Source organism: Rhinolophus sinicus, linkage group LG01 (assembly GCF_036562045.2).
Source record: "Rhinolophus sinicus isolate RSC01 linkage group LG01, ASM3656204v1, whole genome shotgun sequence".
NCBI lineage: Eukaryota > Metazoa > Chordata > Mammalia > Chiroptera > Rhinolophidae > Rhinolophus > Rhinolophus sinicus.
The window spans coordinates 199,278,489-199,293,672 of record NC_133751.1 but is presented as its reverse complement, the minus strand read 5'-3'; the positions used below and the strand labels follow the sequence as shown (position 1 = coordinate 199,293,672).

The 15,184-nt window shown below is 40.3% G+C and overlaps 1 protein-coding gene across 1 annotated transcript in view; it reads left to right on the top strand.

Annotated features, from left to right (window-relative positions):
* The window catches only part of IRS1 (insulin receptor substrate 1), a 60,015-nt gene extending 45,056 nt beyond the window's left edge, over positions 1-14,959 (top strand). Inside the window, exon 2 of the mRNA XM_019736639.2 lies at positions 8,649-14,959. The gene's annotated coding sequence lies outside the window, so the exon portion shown is untranslated. The remainder of the gene's footprint in view (positions 1-8,648) is intronic.
* The last annotated feature ends 225 nt before the right edge of the window (positions 14,960-15,184 follow it).

Here is a 15,184-nt window from a genome sequence, read left to right as displayed (position 1 = left end):
TACTGAGAAAAGGTGGGGGGCTTCAAGCTTCTAATTTCTTCTGGGAAAGCAATAGAAGTGGCCTTTCGGTGGTGATTCTATAGATAGAATTAATTTAAGATCTGCTCAGAGATATGCTAATGCTATGTGTCCTAATATTTAACTCATGCTGTTCTGTTGGTAGGTAGGTAGGTAGGTCTTTGTCTAAAATCCTATCAGTCATATTTTAGCTTTACTCCCACTACTTTTTCTTTTTTTCTGGCATTTTCCCCATACCTACCTCCTGTCTGAAATAACTTTGTCTCTCTTCCCAAGATACATTCTAATCTTGGCTTCAGCTTCAGACCTTGGCTGTTATCTGCTCTGTGGATTTTCTTGCTTGCTAGTTCCACCAGGGCATTTTTGGTTGGTATGTATTCAGGTATCCAGAGAAGATGTCAGTTCCAAGGATTTCTTGTTCTTAAATAAGAGTAGTTTCAGTCAGAGCTGAGGTTGGAGGACTTACTATGTACCAAGCAGGATGATAAGAATTTTTCATGTGTTATCTCACTTAACCTCTGATAACCCTATGAAATGGGTACCGTGACCCCCAAGTTACAGATGAAAACATGGAGATTTAGGAGGGTTAGGAACATGCCCCAAATCATAGAGGAAACAGTGAGAGAAGAGAGAATCTAAGTTGTTTTAGTCTCCTTTTAAATTTTTGCTTGGAAATAAGTTTTGAGTTAAAATTGATCGATCTTTAAAAAGCAAAACAGCGCCATCTTTATTCTCAAAATAACTTTTTTTTTGGATTCAGTTCCCTAAATTACATTTTAGAATTCAAAGTTGCATACAGGTTACTCATATATCACTCAGATAGAGGCAACTCAAGGGAAGCACACATTTATTGCATTACTTTATTGCAAGCAACATTACAGCTTTCTTTAACATGACCCAGTTAAACGGAGGTTCCACCTGTGGCCCTCTGTAATCTAAGATGGATGGTACAGTTTTCCATCCTTCTTTACACTGACTTGTTTAAGAATTGCTCTCATAGCCCAGAAATCTTTATGACTTGCGTTTCTTTAACAAGAATTCTTAAGATAAAACGAATGAGAATTGTGGATTGAATAGATTTGAACTATCCTGCCATCTACTTATATATTTATGACCAGTTTCAATTGGTTTCAGAGAGTGTTCTTTCATTATTTAGACCATTTCAAAAAAAAAAAAGAAATAACAGCTCACTTAACTTCAAAGAATCCCGGATTAAATTCTACCCAACTTTTCCCCCTTGGTATTCTCAACGCAAGAAGGCAGTTAGGCTAAAATCTGTTTGTTTGTGATTTATGGTCATGGTTCCCAGGAGATGTTAATTAGGTGTGTGTCCTGGGGAAAGTCTTCTACTGAGCTTGAACTTCCTAGGCAGAGTTGGGGATGGTTCTGTCCTCCGTTAGGCCAGGTTAAGGCCAAAAACACCTACAGGAAGGCCATCAGGACCACACAGCTGAAGTACCTTGTGGTTCCCGGTAAAGATGCTTGTTCAGTTCAGTACATTTTTCTTGCATTACCAACTTCTTCCATAAAGCCAACCACAACCCATATTATCGGGGACTCCGACTAAGACTTGTGGTGAGTAGGAAATAGGTTAAACATAGGTTTTCCCTTTTCTCCAGCTGCCAAAAGTGATGTCAGTGGTCTTAATGATCCTTACCTCAGCCTGCTGCAGACCCAGGGCCGTCTGCAAACCTGTTCTAGCCTCTGGGTCCTGTGCTGATGACGGGTGATAAGAAACAATTGGGTAGCCAGACAATTAATTACTCAAATGTAAAGTCAGGTACTTGTTTTCTTGAAGCAGTTTGTGACACGACTCCAGGGAGTAGGCAAAGAATGCAAAATCTATTTAGTGTTTCACAGAAAAAAAGAAAAAAAAGTAAAGGAGAGGGGACTAGGCCTGCTTGATTTCCTTTTGCCTAATTACAGAAACGGTATTTATTGCAAACGCTTTTTACCTCCTCTACACCCCATTGTAAACGAAGTTGTGATTTTAATTTAAGTGAACTGGTTTATGTCGAAGACAAACTAATAAAACCTATATCCTATATTTCTGAACATCATATACACAAAAAAACCTGTTGTGAAATTTCAATGTAAACCTTAGTGGAATGTAATTCCTATGAGGAAGACTATACTGTAGAAATAGCTGCCATGAAAGCAGAAAATAGACTGACTCTCAAGACTTTCTTACTCAGGTAGGGAAGAGGATATCATATTACCTTTGTGTCTTTGAATAACAGGTTTATTTTGGTTGAGCCCTGTTAAAACTAAAGCTTCCTGTGCCGTAGCACATGTGGTCTGACTTGAAATGTGGGGAATTGTTTTTCTGAGTGCCTCTACCTTGACTGCCATATATATGGGGACATATACTTTTGGTAGAAGAGAGATTAGAGACATTTTGGTTTACCTTTGAAGGGGAGGGGGGTGTTGTGGTGTTGATCCCCATTTGGATTTTATCTTTGAATTATCTTTTGCTTTCTCCCTGTTCATTAAAAGAATGGGAAATCACTAAAGTGAATAGTCTTTGGCTTAAAATATTTCTGGATGTTTATTCAGAGTTCCTTAATACATCAATGACAGAGTACATTTAATTGTTGAGAACCATATGTTCTTATTGTTGCTCTTTTAATCTATCTTCTCCATCAGTCCCTAACTCTCTTGAAAAGTTTCCAGACCCTCCTCCTGTGCTTGGTTGCTGGGGAGGGAGAAAGTCGCAGTGCTGACAGAATTCACCCCAGCGGACCACAGCGGGAGCACACAGGCTTGATGGTCTGTCCTCGGTCACTCCCTGTCTTCTTTCCTTTTCATACTACGTGTGCCTTTCTTCACTGGTGGTCTCCTGAAGTCACCCGCTTTGCCAGAAGGTCTTTCACTGGGACAGAAAGGGAACTGGAGCGAGATGGCCTCTCCCATGTTGGCAGCTCGCCCTGAGTTTTCTTCCTTGGCAACCCTGCACACGAGAAGGGCTGGCCAGCAACCTTGTTATTTCCACCAGCCCTGTCCCATGTGACTTGCACCCGGCAAAAGTGCTATTTAAGCAGCAAAGCTGGCTTGGCTGGTCCGTTGCCCTTTGCCATTTAAGACCATGAAACCAAGTCTTTCCAGCTCAATTCTGGGCCTGTTTTAAAAGATGTTGGTTTCCTTTCTTTCGCGAAAATGGCTTTCTCCTTGCAACATGCAGTAGCAGACATCTTCGTCTTACCTCTAACTTTCAATCCTAACTTGAGATTTTATTTGTACATTATGTTTGGTGGTTATGGTCTGAAGGCTTTTAAAACAGAGTGCTTTTCCGCCACACTTCCCAGCTGTGCATTGTGAAAAGCACAGACGCTCCCCCAGTCCCAGACTTGAAGCTCTGTGGATTCAGCTTTCCTTTTTCCTGGGATGATTTCCATAGCTAATAGAGCTGGGCTGATAATGCTGCTTCCTCCCCAGATGCTGCCTTCGAACCTGCATGGTGGGACCCCAGCTCTAAGCCAGGAAATTCCTTTAATAAGGGGTTTCACAGTCCCTCCCGAGAATCAGTGGTCTCCTTTATCCATCTGAGATTGCATGGCGTGAATGTGAAAATGAGGCGTGCTATACATTACCAGAACTATACGTATATTTGAGACTGATGATTAAAAAAACTTACTAGGCCCATTTACCAGATTTCAGGTATGCTTAAAACCAATGCTTTTGCCGTGTTTTGTAAGGTGTTTTGTTTCATTAATACAGAAGCATTCCAGAAGGCTTGATTGGCTCTACATTAGTGGTACCATGAATTAATTGCACCAGCCTCAATGAGGTACCTGAAGAAGTGGATTTTGGTTGTGAGAGTGGCATGCAGTTGAATATAATTGTGTGAAAAAGAAAATAAGCAGACCTGGGAAGATAAGATATAGAGAGATGTCACAGGTGCCATGCTCAGCATCCTTCAAGGGCCATGGCCACCCAGCCACCTCTCCTTATGCATTCGTCTCACCCTGCCTCCCTCTAGGATTCCCCGAGGATTGAGAGTCTCTTTCTGCTCTGAGAGGAATGATTCTCCTCTCCTGGTTCCTCCAAATACTTTGCCTTAAGGGAATGCCCTTGAGGAGTTAGTCTTTTGGAAACCAAAGGCAGTAAGCCAGAGGCTTTTTCTGTTGTGAAACTGCCATACTTCTCCCCTACAGAGTGAACTGAGAGGAGAGGGAAGGGAGAGCGTACCTAGAAGGTTTAACAAGTTGGTTAACGTGTCGCATGTTTTCTCACCAGAGATTTTGTTTTCAAGAATGGGGAAGATTTAAATACGATCAAAACATCATTTTTCCTCTCCCATTTAAATATTTTCATATATTGTACTCAAGAATTTTCCTATATTACTAATGAAGGGTTTTTAAGTCATCACTGTTTATGTTAAGAGAAAGAGAAATACGCTGTTTTGACCCATTTCTTTAACTGGAGGAATTCATACAAAGTTTTCTAGTCAAATCAACAGTATAAGATTTCAAACAATGCTCTCCATTGAAGAACAGTCATTATGTCGTGATGTTTTTCCAGCACAGTTCGATGATAATATTTTATTCCTATTTTCTTAGTAAAAGCAATGCTCTACCCAGATACTTACAACGGTTGCACTTGATTCAACAAATGGGCAAGAAATGTCAAGGCATTTCAATACAAGAGGAAACACTTTTAATCAATGGGTTTGACTGAAAACTCGTTGCTGAGAGGGTACAGATCCCTCTGTTGATCTTCTGTCATAGCCTCGTGCTACTTTCAGCTGCTTTGCTTGGTGCAGACTCCTCAGTAGGCTGGCCTGTGAAAGGCAGTAGGACCTTTATTTGCTTTTCAGCTCTGCTAGGCATGGTTTAAGTGGGTTGAGTCCAGAAGATGTAAATTCTTACTGGATGCAATAATGCAATAATCCATAGGTCTCAAGTAGCATCGCTCAGTGTTGACTTATTTGATAATTCTTTAAAAATTACATTTTTCATTACTGGGAGCAGGATCAGGTGGGTTTTATCTTATGAGAAGACACACGAAAGGCTACAGTAGATGCTGATGTGATGATGAAATTTGGTCAAAATGTAATTTCCTGTTACTGAACCCAGTGGCAGGTGCATCGTGTTTCTGGGTTCAGAAGTTATTCCCCAAAGCTGTAACATGAGGACGCGTATCACAGGAGCATCCCCGTTTGATATTGGCACAGCTCTTCCCCAAGGAAACATTTTGCTGTTTTGTGTCTAGTTTATGTGTGCTGCAAATGAGTTTTTGTGTTTATAAAACATCGGAGCAGTATTTGCCTTTCATGGTGGGTGTGAGTCAGTTGGGGTTGTGTACATAAAGTACATTACATAAATACCCATGTCTTCCTTTTAAGAGCTTATGGTAGGCTTTATCATTGCATTTTTGTCACTCAGGAGATGTTTGTTGATTTGAATGACTGAGTGCCTGGTCATTCAATTGCTCTAAAAAAAAAACACAACCCAATTTCCTAAATTACAAAAATGTATGATCTACATGTTTGTCTCTCTTGAAGTTAGTTGCTTTATGCAAGCTCAGCCCTTCTTGATGACAAGCACGTAGAGGCAAGGATACATATAGGCAGATGAACTTAAGTCCACGAAGCATACACTGTGGTCTGTCTGTCTGTAAGGTTATGAGAGTTCCTTCCAAGGAAACTCACCAGAGGAGTTGTGAACAGCTCTGTTTCCGGAACTTCAGTTTTGGAATTCTTTGGCTTTAGATAATACCACTCTGGGAACCATTACCTAGCTTAATCAGCCCCTTTATTCACCGTAAATGTCTCTCAGAGCTTTCTGGCTGTCTCCAAGATCAAATGGGCCGTCCAAGGGCCAAGACTGCCTGCTCTAGAGACCATTCAAAAGAATAAACCCAAAGCTGAGAAAGCAGTGGCAAAAAAGAAATGGGAACTTGAGAAGGCATTCCAAAAATGTTCAAACAATGGCCCCTTGATTAGAATAAGTATGCAGACCCCAAGGTGGCTGCAGTGAAGGACAGTTCTCACTGAGGGATGTCTGTTAAAAATCCATGTCATCACTCTGTAGCTAAAGTTTCTCTCTCTCTCTCTCTCTCTCTCTCTCTCTCTCTCTCTCTCTCTCTCTCTCTCTCTCTCTCTCTCAAAGATAAGCAGATGGGAACTTCAGACATGCCCTTTAAAATCTTTCCAGCCGCTATTGCCTGTTTATAGCCTTCCATTCCCATCCCCTCCATCAGCATTACCTCCCATTTGCTTGCACTCTTTGATAGACTCCTGAGTTGATAGCATCAATAGGTACCATTAGTGACTGAGATGTTGCTAAGGCTTTGGAGGAAGGTATAGGATGGAATTGATGTATCTTTTTATTTCCTGCTCTTTGAGTCTACATGCTTGTGGAAAATTACAGGGATGGTTTCAGAGTGTCCCAAAGCAATAGATTTCAACATTGGGTGAAGCTATATATGTTTCTCAACTCATAGGGCTCCCAGTCTCACCTTTCTGCATCCATGCAGGTTGGCACATGCGATGACAACAGTGGATGCAGTTTGTCCCTGTGCCAAGCTGTTTGTGGAGCCATTCTGGAGGAGAGCCAGATATAAAATGAAAAACATATGTGACCTTCACTGTTTCCCCGTTTTACATTCAGCAGTTTGTTTGTCTCAGCCCTTTATAAAGTGTGGCTTTCCTACCTAATTTTACGCCCAGGGCTGTGAAGCTGTGTTATGCTGTATCTAGATACTCTGATAGATCACAACATGAGTTCGGGAGAAACTTGAAACTAAATAAGAGATCCGTAGACCTGTTCTCTAAGGTTTTGAAAGGATGGGTTTGCTTTTCACTTGTAGAAACCATGCAAAATAAATCTCGTATCTCTGGCAATTAAAGGGATATGCCTGGTGTGCTTCTTGTTTTAACATGGGTGTCTTCACATCAAGTCTTTATGAATAAGTAGAAAAATAGGCTGTTCACCTGTTGTTTAGGGGCAGAGTTAATATTTTAAAATAAACAGAAATCTCCTCCTATCACTGGAGTCCTCGTTTGCTAAATTTCAACTTACCTGAAGCCATTATGTAACTAGTGAATGCTGGTGATCACAGCCATATTCTGTTTCAAGAGGAGAGAGAGAAAAAAATAAAAACCCGTTCTGTTGCTCAACATTTTCATTGTGTGGATTTGAGAATCCTTCGCTGTCCTTGTAGCTGACATGGATTATTACTGCTGCACTTGGTAACGTCACAAAGCACGCCCTTGTTGTCCCTATACTTAGGTAAAGGTGTCTTGGCCTGACACTGAAGGGTCTTCAGCATCTAGCCCAACCTGTGTTTGTGGGCTTCACTCCTTCTACCCCTTTTCCAGATGCCTGAGGCACTTGGCCTGCCCATGGCTGAGCTCTCATCCCCCTGGGCCTTGTTTTATCCTGTGCCCTCCGTGGGAAGTGTACTTTGTCCCGATCATTCATGCAGGACACATCCAGTGAGTACCTACTATGGGCCAGCCCTTGTGCTAAGCTCTGGAGATGGATGCAAAGGTGAAGCAACATAGACACATTCCCAGTTTGCACGGCCCCAATCTGTTTCCTCCTTCCAAACCAAGCCTGTGTGTCAGCTCTTTGTATTCCTGGCCAGAAGGATTCTTTCCCTCTTCCATGCATCTAAAGCTTTCTTCCTGTGCACCTCTCATGGAGTTCACTCCTGTCTACTCTGCATTCTGTCTATTTATGACTGGAGCTTAACCTTCCTTTCCAGAATTTCTAGAGAGCAGAGCCTGTAGCTGAATTCAACTTGGTGTCCTCCACTTAATGCAACCATTTTACTCATGCAACAAGTAGTTACTGATCAACTACTCTGTTCAGTACATTCTGTAAATACTGATATTTATAGAAAACTTTTGAATGCATGAAAAATAGGGACCTTAGAAGGACTCTCTAATGTTGATACGTGAGAGCAAAAGAGGCTTGATGAGATTTCAAAAGGTGTCTCCTGTTTGGAGGTGAACGGATAATGCCCCTTGACGTCTGCCTTCTTGAATTGCATAGAAGAAATGTTGTGCTTCTATCAGAATAATGTAATTTTGTTAGACCTCAATCAGAAACCTTTTTTTTTTTTTTTTTTTTAATTTAATGATTAACTAGGTCTGTCTTGCTTCGGTCTCCTTTTCTATCTAAAATTTACATGTCAAACAATGTCACGTTAAAAACTGATTTTAGATTTTGTAATGTTAAGCCTTGCAACATCAAATTCTGAAATTTGCAGTTGACTTTTAACCAAAAGAACATTCAGCATAGCCTGACTATAACCTGCTTACCATATTTTGTAGTGATTTTGCACAATAACCATAATGTACATTTTTGTTTTGATCGTAAGAACATCAAAGCACTGTGTATTTTTGTGTTGCTAAGCCTCTAAAACCTCCAAATCACATTGATTTGTTTACTGACTTAATATTGACTATTTTGAGTTTGTGATTGCTTTAGACTCTTGCGTTTTGAAAGAAAAAAAGAAGTTAAATATAGTTTGTTGATTTTATTTAAGCACACAGCGCTGTTTGTGCCTGTAACTTCGGTGTATCAGATATGCCTCCTTTTTAAAAGCACAATCCTAACAAAGTGATTGAACGTGCCTTTTGAGATGCCTGTGGTGACCGATTCCTTCATTTTCCTTTGCAGAATGAAGACCTAAATGACCTCAGCAAATCCTCTTTTAACTCATGGGTACCCAGACTCTGAATATTTCATGATTCACAACCAGGACCTCACATCTTCCTCCTCGGTAGATGGTACGATGCATCCATTTCAGTTTGTTTACTTTATACAATCCTCAGGAGTTCGTTGACTGAACTGCACGTTCTATATTGTGCCAAGCAAAAAAACAAAACAAAACAAAAAAAAACAAAAGCACTGTGACACCAGAACAATGAGTCTGCATAAACTTCATCTTCAGCCGTAAGGACTTGGCCGGCCACGTGAGCTGATGTGCCCACCATGCCACGAGAGAATGGGTTTACTCTCATTGCATCTACATGACACATTTCATCTGCTGCTGAAACTGTGCGACAAAGCGTCTTTGTAAATTATTTCACGCAAAATGGTTCGCGTTGGGTGGAGAGAGTATTAAATATTTAACATAGGTTTTGATTTCTATGTGTAATTTTTTAATTAAAATGTAACTTTTCTTACAGTACACATCTTTTTTTTGGATGTGGACCTGAGGTATACAATGTTCTGTTGTAAAGAGTGGAGCAAATGCTTAAAACAAGGCTAACAAGAGTAGAATGGGGTACGACCCTTGTTTTAAGATTATAATTCAGAAAAATAATATAAGAATCATAGTGCCATAGATGGTTTTCAATTGTATAGTTACATTTGCTGATACTATCTCTTGTAATATAGACCTGATGTTGAGCTGAGATCCTTACAAGAAATGATCTTAATTTTGTATTTTTCCTGCAAGGCAATAGGCCATGTTAATTAAACTGAAGGATATATTCTACTGGTTATTTTCAAGGGTCAGCTTAAAATTGGCAATTGAATGGAAGCAAAATTACAAGAAAAGGAAATCAAAGTCTTCCATTGTACATACTGTAAAGAGAAGGAGACATGGGCGATCCCTTCAAGTCAAAAGGTCTTTGGAATGAACAATGTGGGTGTTTGTAAATTCTGGAAATTTCTTTCTATTCATAATAAACTAGACTGTTGATCTTTTCTTCTCCCCCTCCCCCCACTTCTGTAAGCTTCCTGCCCCATTGCCACCATTTTCTTCAGTGCACACATTAGGATATTTCATTTCCTGCATGGTTCTCGAGAAAGATGGTAAGACAAGTAAGCATTTGTCTTTAATTTCTAACCAGAAATTAAAATTCCAGAAAATGCTTTTTATCATGACCAGGGATACATGTCACTTTCTTGAAGACCTTATCTCATGTTTTCTGAAATCTTCCAGTGTTACATTATTGAACTGAATGTAATTTGGCCCGTTTGCCCTGGTGGGTACTAGCCTCTTAGTGATTAGTTAATAAAACCCAGTGTACAGAGAACCCATCAAAGCTCAATGACCTGCTCTTGGAAACATCTAGCCAGCAGTGAGTATGTTAATCCTTTTCTTCTTTGGAAAGTACACACATCTTGTATTTTTTCCTAGTGAAAAAGAAATGGCGATGGACATACTTATAGATATTGCCTACAGAATTTTAAACCTTTTACAGGAAACTTTCTAAAGGTTAAGTGAATTAACGCCAATATCAGGCTTCCTTGGAGTTATCAGAAATTCCCAGCCCTACTGTTGAGAGGAACATTTTATTTCTCTGAAGGGTAGTGCTCCCTGTGTGGGGATAGGGCTACAAGGAGGGGGCCAGGGTTGGGGGGCATTGCAGGGGCTGCTGCCCCTTGTCACCTGGCCAGGGTCCCCTGCTGTGTTCAAAAGGGCGTGGAGATAAATGGAGCCCCTCACCCTCTTGAGGCCTGTGGTGCTGTTAATTCACCCAGGTGGCATGGACCTCACAGACTGTTGTACAATGTTCATTGTTGCAGAGTCTAACCATTTGCATGCTCATCGATTTCTAAGATGAATAGGTCTGTAGTCATAAGAATCCATTGTTTTCAAGGAACTTGCTGAATTACATCATTTCCTACCAGGAGAGATCACTACCATTTTTAAAAATCTGATATGAAAGTTATTTTTTTGGTTTTTTTTTTTTTTTTTTTTTTTACTCTTTTATGAAAAAGACTTTATTGGTCAAAGTAATTCTCATTTTTCAAGTATTCTGACTCATACTCTTACTAGTAGTGCAGGAGGAAAGCAAGCTGTTCTGCTCTCTTCCCCTGAGGACAGTACTTCAAGAGAAATCAGTGAACAAAGTCAGCCCCAACCATTTTCCTGTAAAGCTGGTTATTTCTCAAAGAACCTAAACTTTGAGTTATTATTACCAAGATACCTCTGCCTGTGGAATTATCAGTGTATTTGGGGTGAGAACAGGAACGAACAGACTAGAAAAATCCATCTCTTGGTCTCTATTTCTCTGACGTTTTTGTTCAGGCAAATAGCATAAGGGTAGAAATGCTTCCTGAAGCTGCTGCCACTGGTCCCTGAGCTGGGTTTCATGGTGGTATCAAACTTCACCAACCGAAAACTGGAAGTTGCTGGTATTTAAGGCAAAAAACTCACACTCTTGGCTGCGTGAGGGGTTTATCTGGAGCAACATCAGTGGCTAAGCCCTTGTGTTCATTTTCTATTGAGGAGAGTTGGCTTTTATCCATTTCAAAGTGTTTGTAGGCCAGCCAAGGGCTTACGTTAATGGAGCTTCTAGTGGCCTCCAGTTAACCTGTAAGTTAGTGGTTTTTTCTTCATGAGATCTACCTTTCACAGTGTTCTTTCTTAGAGACTTAGGCAGAGGTTTAAAATTCTCCTTTGTGGAAAGAACAAATATGTTTCATGACTTCCAGGATATCTTCATTCTGGGCAAAAAAGAAAAAAAAGTCCTAGAACCAGCTAGAAGTAAAGAGAATCCATTAATGATCAACTGCCTGAGTCAGTAATGACAAATCAGTACTGATGTTACATTTGTGGCTATTTCTTGCTAACTTTCAAAGGTCAGGGACTCTCTTGACTAATCTAGGTTGACTGCAAAAAATGGATTTACTAAAATTCATCTAGCCAGAAGTAGAGATTTTTAACCTTTCTTTCCCTGACTCTTGTCTCCTAGCTGTCTTTTAAATCTGAGAGAAAGTATTAAGAAACAACTTGACTATACCATAAGAAACAGTATTTTACAATCCTAAAGCCCTGTTTTGTTCGATCTTGCATCCTGAATGCAATATGCCATGTAGTTGAAAACTTTAATTTTATTTACAAAAGGTGGTTTAAAAATGGGGGAAGGGAACTCATTGTCCACTGACAAATAGAGCCATGAAAAATGGGATAGATGTGACGTGCTCCGACTGCTTTGGCAGAGCTGTGTAGGTCAGTTCATCACACAAGGAGGCGTTGAAACCCCAGACACTGGGAATTAAGACCTTGATTCGGGAGAGACAGAACTCTTTGGACGGCATGTGAAGGAGAATGGATGGAAGCCAAATATGCAATCTCTTCTTTGCAACGACTTGACAGGGGAGTTAGTGTTCCTAGGACACCGTGAGTGTTAGTTGGCGGTAATGCTGCATTCATATACACTGCTGAGAAACTGGAAAGGAAGAAGTATGCACTTCTAGGGATAGAAAAAATATGACTTTGTCAATATTAAGAGAAAGACCTCTAGTCTGTGAGCTTAGTGGTGGAGAGCAAAAACAACCTTCTCAGAGTCAGTAGAGCATCAAGGGTTAAACACTGGTCATTTCCAAAGCCAAGCCAGAGAAAACCTTGGAGGTCCTTCCATTGCCCCGTAAGTGCAGGGAGAGAGCGTGTGGGTCAGATGGCATGTTGGGGTAGCCCTCACGCCTTGTAACTAGAGCATCAAGGTAGGTGCTGGGAAGAGGTAGAGGGATATTGCAGTTATAATACTTCACCCAACTCTTAAGGAATTTATCAGTAATGAAGAGCTTACAGTCAACTAATAAGATTAGAAAACGTGTGACTTAGCTGGAGAGTTGTCTTTCTTTCCTGGTTTGTTGATGACGTGGCATTTGTGATGTCTACACCAAGAGATCCGGTATTTTAGACTTTTGCCATTCACCTGGCGTTCCCATTTCTCTGCTTCTGTGGTGAATTTCCCCAGTATTAACCAATAAATATGCCACATGACAGGACAAATTCAGTAAACAGGAACGCTTGTCTGTATTTGTATAGACATTTTCAGTGCCGTTTTTTATATATATATATATTTTTTCTTTTTAGAAATTTGCTATTGGCTTAAGAATGTAGTTCCCAGAACAATTTTTCTTACAAAGCTCTTTCCTTACACCTCTTGGCTACAGGGTGGGCCAAATTAAATACATATATATTTTTTCATTTAATGTATGTGCAGTTTGGTTTCTCATCTTAAGACAGTGGTGCTGCTCACGGTGCTACTACATCTGTGTACAAAAGGACCAATGCATGGTCTGTATTGCTACCAAAACATTTACTGTATATATGTGTATAACATATGTATTATGTATATATGTAACAGGTACCAGGCCAGGTATATATTTTTATTTAGAAGTGTTTCACTTTTCCAAGTTTTCTTTATAGTGTTATGCTTATTTTCAGTTTTCTCGCCCCTCCCTGATTCTGTCTGGTACTTAGTACTGTAGTGTCTTCATCGTTAATTAAAGAAAACTGTCTAAATGAATGTACAGATGTGAATGCTATTATCCTTAATGTCTTTGGTTATGGGACATGGAAAACAGAAACCGCCAATTAAAATTTGCTGGGGCATTTGATTGGGTAAGAGCAGTATATATGGCTTAACATACGTTAATAAGTGATTTTGGGACATAGGTTGGTTTCACCCTACCCCTCTTCAGCTGGTTTTCAATGGCCAAGAGTATAAAGAGAAAGATGTCTGAAAATATTTTAAGCTACTTTGTTGCTGGTGGTACAGTGGCCGGAGGGAGAGGGGTAGAAAGACATGTATTCTGTTATTGGGCATTGGAACAGCCTTGCCAACCTTCAGTGTACACAGAGATCCTGGGAGAGCTGTTCAAATGCAGATTGACCCTGAGGGATCTGGGGCAGGGCCTGAGATTCTTTGTTTCTAACCAACTCCCAGGGGCCCAGGGCCACTTGCCCTGGTCTGCTGATGGCACTGAGTAGCAAGGGAAAAGCATGGCATTTCTCAGCCCTGGCTACACGGTGGCATCACCTGGGTAGCTTTTAGGAAACTCAGTGGGCAGGCCAACTCCAGAGATTCTGACGCTCTTTGTCTGGGGTGGGGCCTGGGCTTCAGTGGTTGTTGCTGTTGCATTTTGCACCCTCTAGAAGATTCCAGTACATGGTCAGGGCTGAGAACCACTGCTGGAAAGGGTTGCCCACAACCCATTACAACAGGGACTTACTAGAAATTCTGATTCCCTGGAGCTGTCCGGAGACGTGTGTTTCAATCGGTGACTTGTGGTTGACAAGTTAGGGAAATGCTAATTTCTGTACAAGGGGAGCCTTTTGAATCGTCTCACCACTAGAAGGGATAGACTATCTACAAGTTTTGAAAATACTAAGCCATGTTAGCAGTATAGAGGCAGCCAACTCCCCTCCCCCTCCCAAATTGAGCTTTATTTGCTTAAACAATTTAAAGTAGGTGATAGATGTGTCCTAAGTCGTTCAGGTAAACTCAAATGATTGAACACTTGGAAACAGATCCAAGATTTTTATTTTTAACTTGACTTTTTGATGAGCATGATACTCTACTCTCTTTTCTGTCCTAGTTTGGTGCTTCAGGCTGGAGGGATTTTTCCTTCTGCCTGGCATTATACATGGTATTTTCAGGAGCACACAACGTGATTGAATAATGCTTGCAGTCATTATTTCATCTTCATTGTATATTAGCTTCCTTCATTTATTCAAAAACAAAAACAAAAAAACCCAAGTGATTTTCCCCTCCCGGTCGTATTGCAAATCAAACATCACTCTAACCTCTATGGAAACAACACATAAACATCACTAATTAGTAGTCACTTGAGGGCAGTCTAGTTGAAATGAATTAATGGTGTGATTTATAACATAATTGTCTTATTACCTTTACCCATATAAACAAACTATAGCAAGTAAAATGCCAATAAAAGGTCTGTGAGAATGTAATAGTCATCGAGAATGGTAATTACCTCACTGACTCTATAATAAACAATAGCAACATTCCTTCTGCATTCATTCTAGGTTAGCCACCAGGATTTATATCAATTATTTCATTTTATCCTTCCAGCCACCCATCATCCCAACTTCCCAAATGTGCAAAAAGGGGGTATGTATGTTTGTGGCCAAGTTTGTATTCTCACAGGCACCACTACAAGTCTCTGGTTTCTAAGTACTTAAAAAAAATTATGTTCCATGCATTAAAAACAGTATAACTCCAGCTGCCTTGTGTTACTCATTTGCTGAGCAAATATGGTCTGACATGAGCCTGAGAATAAATCTCTGTCCAACTTACAACATCCTACAAAGTAACAAGGTCTTACTACATTTATTTCCATTCTTTAATTTTGTGTCTACCTTAGTCCATTCACGTCAAAAATCCTGTTCTGGGTCCCTATTGTTTTTCTCAATAAGTGCAACTCTTGTGAGCAACGGAATTGAAAGA